The sequence below is a fragment of the Dioscorea cayenensis genome, chromosome 7 (genome assembly GCF_009730915.1).
Source record: "Dioscorea cayenensis subsp. rotundata cultivar TDr96_F1 chromosome 7, TDr96_F1_v2_PseudoChromosome.rev07_lg8_w22 25.fasta, whole genome shotgun sequence".
NCBI lineage: Eukaryota > Viridiplantae > Streptophyta > Magnoliopsida > Dioscoreales > Dioscoreaceae > Dioscorea > Dioscorea cayenensis.
In genome coordinates, this window is record NC_052477.1 from 23,051,650 (window position 1) to 23,061,629 (window position 9,980).

Here is a 9,980-nt window from a genome sequence, read left to right on the forward strand (position 1 = left end):
CTCTGGTTTATTAATTTTTTTAAAAAAAAATTATTTTATCCTTCTCAATGAGCATCGTTAATTATTTTTATATTCCTTTAGTTAGTGTTGAAGATTTATGTTCCTTTAAATAAATAATCTGTTGTGATCTGCGCTATGGTGCTCTGGTGCTCTGCATTAAATTTTCTGATGTCTTTTGTTTAATTTGATTATAAGCAATCCAAAAAGAATGATTACAAATAAAAAGGCTGAAACTAATCATGAGTGTTGTAGAGCATTAATTTTGCCCAATTTAATGGTTTGTGCGTAAGCCTATCATCTCGCCAAAAATTTAGAAAGATTTTTTTTTAATAAAGATTTATGTATTTGGTTTGTAGAATTAAATATAGAAGGTTATTCTAGCTCTAGAGTAAGGTATATATGAAGGCTAGCATTTGTAAGCACATCATTTCACTCTCATAATCTTCCTTGAAAGACCAATGATTTTTATGTCTCCTTTTGTAACCAGTTTGAACCGTATACAAGCTTTAATTAAATCACTCAAAACAGAAGTAATATGAACAGAGAAAAACTTGTCATGACTTGACAGAACAGACATCTCATGCATGCTTATTAATTATTTGAGATATACAGGAGAAAATTATAAGAAACACTCCTAAAACTACACTAATTACAAGCTTTATTCATCTCATCATGGAAAGCCTGCAAATGCTCCTCTCTAACAAGTCTTCTAGTAATTCTAACACCACTTTGTATTGGTTTTTGAAACTGGATTTAACTTTACAGGTTAGTGTATTGAAGTTATTTTTTCTTGAGCAAATTAATGAGAATATATATACGGAACATATTAATGAGAATAATAAATATTTATTTTTTGTTAAAAGTAATTGCTTTTTAACATGAGCAAATCTTGCATGATTGTAATTATGGCAACAATATCACAATAATGTCAATTTGAAACTAACTTTTTAACTATTATTTTTAGATGGATCATAGCAATGGTGTTGATGAATTGTACCTATTACAAATAACTAGCTTTTTAGCCGTGACCTATGTTGTAAGTTACATGTGCACAACAAAAGACAGAGAATTTGTAGAGAACCGTCCCATGAGAGACTACATATAAGGGAAACATATTTGTTTAGGTTGGTAAATGGGAATGATGCCACTAGTATAAATATGGTTCAGATGGACAAATTTAGATTTTTTTTAACCTTTGCACGATACTACGTGCAAAAGGGTCACGTGAGTGATGTCACGCCCGACCAGCGGGCCGTCCAGTGGCAACCGCCGCGACAACCCGAGGAGGGACACCCACCACTCAACCCTCGAGTCCTCGCAAGGCTTACAAACTCCTGCTAAATAACAAGACCACAACAAAGATACAAGGAAGTAAAACTTTCACTCAGAAAATCAATCGAGTTACAAAAAGACATATAAGTCACAAACACGGAGTTAAGGACACTAGTGGATCCACTGTAATTATACCATGCAATAAACAAAAACCTGACTCGAGATGCAAATTATCAAGCACTTATCCTCGCTACGATGCCCCTAAACCACTAAAACCTGGAAGCGAGGGAAGGGGGTGAGTAACCAAAGTCACTCAGTGAATGGGTTAGTACAAATCTAAAAGAATATCAAACCAAATTGATGCATTTCAATAAACACGTTTTACAATAACATAAATGAACTGGAAACGTTTCACATTTGCAACACAATATAAGTGCAAGATATGAAACCTTGGTATTTAACAACCGAAACATAGGTTCTTTGCGAGTATAGACAAAGCATCAACATGTATAAAACAAATGCATGGACATAAGTTCTCAAAATGAGTAGAAACACCAACTTAAACAAATAAAATTCTCGATATTCATAAATCCTCAATTTTGCATGATACATGTTTGAAAGTCAATAAAATATAAAACATGCTATGCAAGAGATCACACTTCGAATATACCAATTCCAAAAAAATATGATTTTTCTCAAATACTAAAATTCTGTCTCGATCAATTAAGCAATGGCCTAAAAACACTCTCCAATACTAGCCGTCGTTGGGACTAAGTTGAGAGCCATCAAGGTCTTCGCACCATTGACGTTGGCCCACCGGTCTCGTATGGTGACCCAAGAATCCTGATGTATCATCCAATCAGGGCTCTACACTCCCACCTGATCTGGACAAATCAACACTCATGTCCACCACGCCACCTCTAAAAACTCGTCCGTGGGGACCCACTACTGCAGTAGTCGGGCCTTAGCCCGCCGTCACCATCCAAACCATAATGTAGATGTAGCAATAATACAATCTGTATAAATCATATCACAGGGTCCTTATCCAGGACAAACATTCACATATCAGAAATAAACATTATTTCCACAAAGCCAATGTCAAAGGCATAACAATGCATATAAAATTTCATAAAGCATTCCGATCTTGATATGCCAATATGTTCAAAAACATTTTCTGCCTAAATGCCAAGAATAGCTCAATTACACGTGAAGTTTTTCAAGTTGATTGAAACATTGCTTTAGACAATAAAACCAACTAAAATTAAATACACTGTAATATCCATAATCCAGATGAACATGACATTCATAAATGAAAACCCTTTTATTTTTCATAACCATAAATATCAAAAGTATACTTATAAAAGTGAAAGGTTTTACAAATCATTTTTAAAAGCATATGCCAAAAGTGTAGAAAAGAAACATTGAGTTTTGAAATACAATAAAAAGTCATCAGAACAAACATGGCTTTTGGTCTAGTTAAACCTTAAGTTACTTAGGATCGTTCTAGCTTTCTCTTTCTGCAGCTCACTAAGTTTTCCTTCAAGTACAAGATTAATCCCCAAAGTCTAGTCAACCACAACATCCAAGTCTTTTAAAAGTCATGAAAATGTGTTCATCTCATCACATATATTTACACATGCCAATATATATATTGATCAAATCCTACTTTACACATCATTAGGTATTTACTTTCACAAGTCTTTACTATTCAACCCTTTCTTATACTCAATCATATCTTAGATCCTTATCATGGTGCCATTACCTCAACATCAATATTTACTTCATCTATAATAATCTCATTGTCAAAATACTCAAAAGTTGACTATCTCCTCTTAGGAGCATTAAATCAAACTATTATTAGAAATTCACAAGAATATTTAGTTTTGCAATCTAGCACTTGTCACATAACTCAAGCTGAACATGTCGTCTCTCATGGAGACGCGCACACTAGTCGATGATTTCCTTTTTCTTAGAAGATGTTTCGCCACCTAGACACAAGCAAAGAACCCAAGAAGCAATCAAAACCAAACTCAGAATCAAAATGCATGTATATGCGATGTTACATGTCAGATGTAATACCCTGAACCTTTGGATAATTACTGGAAAAATATATTCAGGGTATTACTACGAGTCATGATAATATTTTTTTGTACGAGTAATTTTGGTGAGAAACCCTAGCGGAAAGAACAAGGACTTAAATGTAAAAAGTTTTTAAAAAAATTTTGGGTTAAAAAAATAAATGAAAAGGATGGACATGAATTGTCTATGGAAAGCCGAGGGACTGAAAAAGTAAGATGGAAGGGATCTTTTTAAAAATGTTGTGTTATAACCCCGGGACCGTTGGGTAATTTGAAAGGACCTTTTGAGAATACTATTTCATAATTCAGGGGATCATTGGTGAGTTTTTCAGGGACTGTTTTGTAAGAAAAATATTTGGAGGGATTGAAAGTGAATTTCGGCTGAAAATGTAATTTAGAGGAAAAAAATCTAGGGTTTGAGAAATTGTTCATCTTCTTCTCCATCTTTGTGCTACATGAATCCCGAGAAGAAAAAAATAAAAATAAAAAAATGAAGAAATGAGGAGAAAAATGGGAGATTTGAGGTGGGGGATGGGAGATCGCCGGAGGAGCTCGCCGGGAGGGATGGTTTTAGTTGGTAAGAGCTTTTCTTGGTGTATTTTTTTGATGAATGAGTGTATGTATGCATGTATATATGTGTATTTGATGGATTTGATGAAGATAATGATGGATTTGAGTAGGAAAAAAACATGTTTAATGGTTATAGATGATTGTCTGCTTCAATTTGTGTTGAAAAATCATCAGATTTGTGATGAATCCAGCTTGAATGAAAGGATGAGATTTTCGGTTTCTACGTAGCAATCACTGTGCACCCGAGATTAGGGGTTTGGTTTAGTTAATTAAGTTGATGATTATGATGATTAAGATGTTAATGATGATGGTTAGATTGGAATTGGTTGAGTTAGCCAAGTTGATTTGGTTGGATCAAACCAAGTTATAATTGATTTGGTTGAGTTGAATTGAATTGAATTGATTGAGTTGAGTTTGATTTGGTTTTAACCAAGTTCATTTTAATTGAATTGGAATTGGGTTTGGATGAGAATTGAATTGGTTGGGTTTGATTGAATTGATCTGGTCAGGGTTTGATTAAATCAAGTTGAGTGTGGTTGGACTTGAATGGTTTGGTTGAATTGAATTAGTTGAAGTTGATTTGGGTTTGGTTTGGATGTTGGGCTAAGGGTTTTGGGCTGAACCAAGTTGGTTCAATATATTTTTGTATAAGAATTGAGTTGGTTCAAGGCTGATTGGTTTAATTAAACCCTGGTTCAGGTGAAATTGAGTTTGGTTCAGTGAATTTGAGCTTGGTTCGAGTGGAATTGAGGATGGTTCGGGGTTGGTCGGGAATGAGTCTAGTCCAAATTGAGTTGGGCTTAAGTGCGATTGGAGACCAATTTGATTATGCAAGGTCGAGGGTTTGAACCGATTGGAGTGAGTGGGCCCGATAGAGAGTTGATTATTATTTTTTTGTATTTTCTTTTGAGTTTAAATATGTTATTTATTTTTTTATTATATTATTCTATTAGGTGTTGTTCGGGTCTTGGGAGGGAGTTCAGGGTCTAGCAAGGAACCCAGGACACTGAGTGAGTTAGTAGATGGCTATTATTTTAAATAATTGATTAATTATTATTATTTTGAAATAATTGTTTAATAGGCTAGTATTTTTGGAAATAAATGTTTAAGTATTTCATTTTATCATGTTTAATTGCGTATAAAGGTCGAAATATACTTATATTTATTTTTCCTACGATGTGCTCATGATAACAGTATTGATCATCGGTTTTGTATAATTATACGTATTTGTGAATAGTGAAAAATACATGTATATGTGATTTAATTATTCAATTCTTGTATTTATTTTTGATGGGTATATATGCTTTTGATTTGGAGTGATTTGCGAAACCATGTGAGCGTATTAAAAGATGTTTTATCGGCGTTGTTAGTAGAATTGGTTTTCGTTCTCGGTATAGGGAATGGTATCGTGGATCTTCTTGGTATTATGCGTGGTTATACTTTTTGGCGTTGGCTTTGTGGAAAAATAATGTTTATTTCAGTGATGTGAATACTTGTCACGGAAAAGGATCACGTGATATGATTTATATCGATGGTATTATTCTTTGTATTTACTTGATGGTTTTGATGGTGACGGGCTGAGGCCCGACTCTGCGATGAGTGGGTCCCCACAGGCCGACCTTTAGAGGTGGCGTGGTGGACTGAGTATTGATTCTACGAGGGGCGGTTCGGGGTGGGAGCGGAGGCCACGGCTGGATATTCATCGGAGTGGCCGGGGGTCGCGGCCGGTGAGCCAGATGGGTCGGCGTTAAGGGCGTGAGTTCCTTGGCGGCTCACGAACCTAGCCCAGCGACCCGCGGCGAGGGTTTAGAGAGTTTTTCTAGAACCATGTTATCTTTGGGTGAGTGTTGGGTATTGCGTTATTTTTGAATTTGAAATTTATGTTATTTTTTTGAATTGTGATGAGGCGGTATCTTCAAAATTTGTGTTTTTACGAGAAAATCAATTGATGTTGATCTATGTTGAATTTATGTTTCAAAAGTTCTTTAAAGATTGTATTTTTGCTAAAAATTACGGTATTTTTGGAAAAAGTTGGAAAAATTATTTGAGAAGTTGGTATTTATATACTATATATATCTTGTATTTAAGTATTTGAAATTATTAAAGCCGCTCTGAGCCAATTTGAATGTCTTTGTAGTTTGCGGGAGGCGGGACCCTAGATTGACTGATCGACTATAGAGCTAGTCGGGGTTGAGTCCAGGGACTGCGGTGGGTCCCCACTTTCTTTATTTCTTGTCATTGGTGTTGTGATCTTGTAGCGGTTGTACCCATGAAATTTGAGTTATTGTATTCATGATATTTATGTATTTGAACACTGTAGTTGGTGTAAAGTTGTAAATTGTGATTTGTAGAGTCGATTTTGTTTAAAAGCGAGGGTGTCGGGTTTCGATTAAAAGGGAATTTTAAGCGATGGGTGCTACATTTACCTCGATAGAAGGGAGTGGGTGTGACATCTTTTTGGTATCGGAGCTGTGGGTTGAGATATCCGGTTTGGTAGAGATCGCGGGTTTGTGATCCGAGCCTAAGTTTAGAAGTCGTGTCTAGACTTAAAGGTTTAGTAGTGATTAGGCGAGAAAGTTAAGGGGCCCGATAGAAGTATTTAGAGTCTCGATCGGGTTAAAACCTAAGTTGCAGTGTTGGGATTGAGGGGTGATAGTAGGTTTTGACATTTTGAGACAAAGAGTGAGTAGTGTCTTGTAATCGAGGATCGTGGGTTGAGATATTTGTCGAATTGTTTTTATCAAAATGAGTTGACTTGAAGATGCCAAAGAAGTGTGTTTGGCATGTTGTTTGTTGAGTGATATATAGTGATTTGCGATGTGATTATTTACTATTAAGCATATTTGTAGCAAGAAAGCGAGATCTTGGAACCGATAAATGAAATTCGGTGATATCAGTTGATGCGTGCTAAGAAATTTCGAGGGACGAAATTTTTTTAAGGGAAAGGATTGTAATACCACGAACCTTTGGATAATTCTTTGGAAAAAAATATTCGAGGGTATTACTACGATTCGCGATAATATTTTTTTGTCTGGAGTAATTTTGGTGAGAAACCCAGCGGAAAGAACAAGGACTTAAATGTAAAAGTTTTTTTAAAAAAATTTTTGGGTTAAAAAAATAAATGAAAAGGATGGACATGAATATGTCTATGGAAACCGAGGGACTGAAAAAGTAAGATGGAAGGGATCTTTTTAAAAAAATGTTGTGTTATAACACTGGGGACCGTTGGGTAATTTGAAAGGACCTTTTTGAGAATACTATTTCATAATTCAGGGGATCATTGGTGAGTTTTTCAGGGACTGTTTTGTAAGAAAATATATTTGGAGGGATTGAAAGTGAATTTCGGCTGAAAATGTAATTTAGAGGAAAAAAATCTAGGGGTTTGAGAAATTGTTCATCTTCTTCTCCATCTTTGTGCTTCTGATAACCCGAGAAGAAAAAAATAAAAATAAAAAAATGAAGAAATGAGGAGAAAAAAATGGGAGATTTGAGGTGGGGGATGGGAGATCGTCGGGAGGGAGCTCATGGGAGGGATGGTTTTAGTTGGTAAGAGCTTTTCTTGGTGTATTTTTGATGAATGAGTGTATGTATGCATGTATATATGTGTATTTGATGGATTTGATGAAGATAATGATGGATTTGAGTAGGGAAAAAAACATGTTTAATGGTTATAGATGATTGTTGCTTCGATTTGTGTTGAAAAAAATCATTGTATTTGTGATGAATCTAAGCTTGAATGAAGGATGAGATTTTTCGGTTTTCTTGTAGCAATTCTTGTAGCACGAGATTAGGGTTTAGTTTAGTTAATTAAGTTGATGATTATGATGATTAAGATGTTAATGATGATGGTTAGATTGGAATTGGTTGAGTTAGCCAAGTTGATTTGGTTGGATCAAACCAAGTTATAATTGATTTGGTTGAGTTGAATTGAATTGAATTGATTGAGTTGAGTTTGATTTGGTTTAACCAGAGTTCGATTTTAATTGAATTGGAATTGGGTTTGGATGAGAATTGAATTGGTTGGGTTTGATTGAATTGATGCAGTCGGGGGTTTGATTAAATCAAGTTGAGTGTGGTTGGACTTGAATGGTTTGGTTGAATTGAATTAGTTGAAGTTGATTTGGGTTTTGGTTTTGGATGTTGGGCTAAGGGTTTTTGGGGCTGAACCAAGTTGGTTCAATATATTTTTGTATAAGAATTGAGTTGGTTCAAGGCTGATTGGTTTAATTAAACCTGGTTCGGTGAAATTGAGTTTGGTTCGAGTGAATTTGAGCTTGGTTCGAGTGGAATTGAGGGATGGTTCGGGGTTGGTCGAGAATGGTCTAGTCAAATTGAGTTGGGCTTAAGTGCAATTGGAGACCCAGATTTGATTATCTAGGTCGGGGTTTGAGCCGATTGGAGTGAGTGGGCCCGATAGAGAGTTGATTATTATTTTTTTTGTATTTTTCTTTTTGAGTTTAAATATGTTATTTATTTTTATTATATTATTACATTAGGGTGTTGTTCGGGTCTTGGGAGGGAGTTCAGGGTCTAGCGAGGAACCCAAGGACACAGGGTGAGTTGGTAGTGGCTATTATTTTTAAATAATTGATTAATTATTATTATTTTTGAAATAATTATTTAATGGCTAGTATTTTGGAAATAAATGTTTAAGTATTTCATTTTATCATGTTTAATTGCGTATAATGCTGAAATATACTTATATTTATTTTCCTACGATGTGCCATGATAACCCAGTATTGATACATCGAGTTTTGTATAATTATACGTATTTGTGAATAGTGAAAAATACATGTATATGTGATTTAATTATTCAATTCTTGTATTTATTTTTTTGATGGGTATATATGCTTTGATTTGGAGTGATTTGCGAAACCATGTGAGCATATTAAAGATGTTTTATCGGCGTTGTTAGTAGAATTGGTTTTCATTCTCGGTATAGGGAATGGTATCATGGATCTTCTTGGTATTATGCATGGTTATACTTTTTGGCGTTGGCTTTGTGGAAAATAATGTTTATTTCAGTGATGTGAATACTTGTCACGGAAAAGGATCACGTGATATGATTTATATCGATGGTATTATTCTTTGTATTTACTTGATGGTTTTGATGGTGACGGGCTAAGGCCCGACTCTGCGATAGTGGGTCCCCGAGGCCGAGCCTTTAGAGGTGGCGTGGTGGACTGAGTATTGATTTCTCGAGGGGCCGGTTCGGGTGGGAGGCGGAGGCCACAGCTGGATATTCATCGGGTGGCCGGGGGTCAGCGACCGGTGAGCCAGATGGGTCGGCGTTGAGGACATGAGTTCCTTGGCGGCTCTGAACCTAGCCGTGACCACGGCGAAGGTTTAGAGAGTTTTTCTAGACCATGTTATCTTTGGGTGAGTGTTGGGTATTGCGTTATTTTTGAATTTGAAATTTATGTTATTTTTTTGAATTGTGATGAGGCGGTATCTTACAAAAATTTGTGTTTTTAGAGAAAAATCAATTGATGTTGATCTATGTTGAATTTATGTTTCAAAAGTTCTTTAAAGATTGTATTTTTGCTAAAAATTACGGTATTTTTGGAAAAAGTTGGAAAAATTATTTGAGAAGTTGGTATTTATATACTATATATATCTTTGTATTTAAGTATTTGAAATTATTAAAGCCACTCTGAGCCAGTGAGATGTCTTTGTAGTTGCGGGAGGCGGGGACCCTAGATTGCACGATCGACTATAGAGCTAGTCGGGGTTGAGTCCGGGACTGCGAGTGGGTCCCCCTTTCTTTATTTCTTGTCATTGGTGTTGTGATCTTGTAGCGGTTGTACCCATAAATTTGAGATTATGTATTCATGATATTTATGTATTTGAACACTGTAGTTGGTGTAAAGTTGTAAATTGTGATTTGTAGAGTGCGATTTTGTTTAAAAAGCAGGGTGTGGGTTTCGATTAAAAGGGAATTTTAAGCGATGGGTGCTACATTTACCTCGATAGAAGGGGTGGGGTGTGACATCGGGACATGTAACACTATGCGTTCTAAAAGCAAAACAATGTCATTTTTGGATCCAAATGAACTCAAGC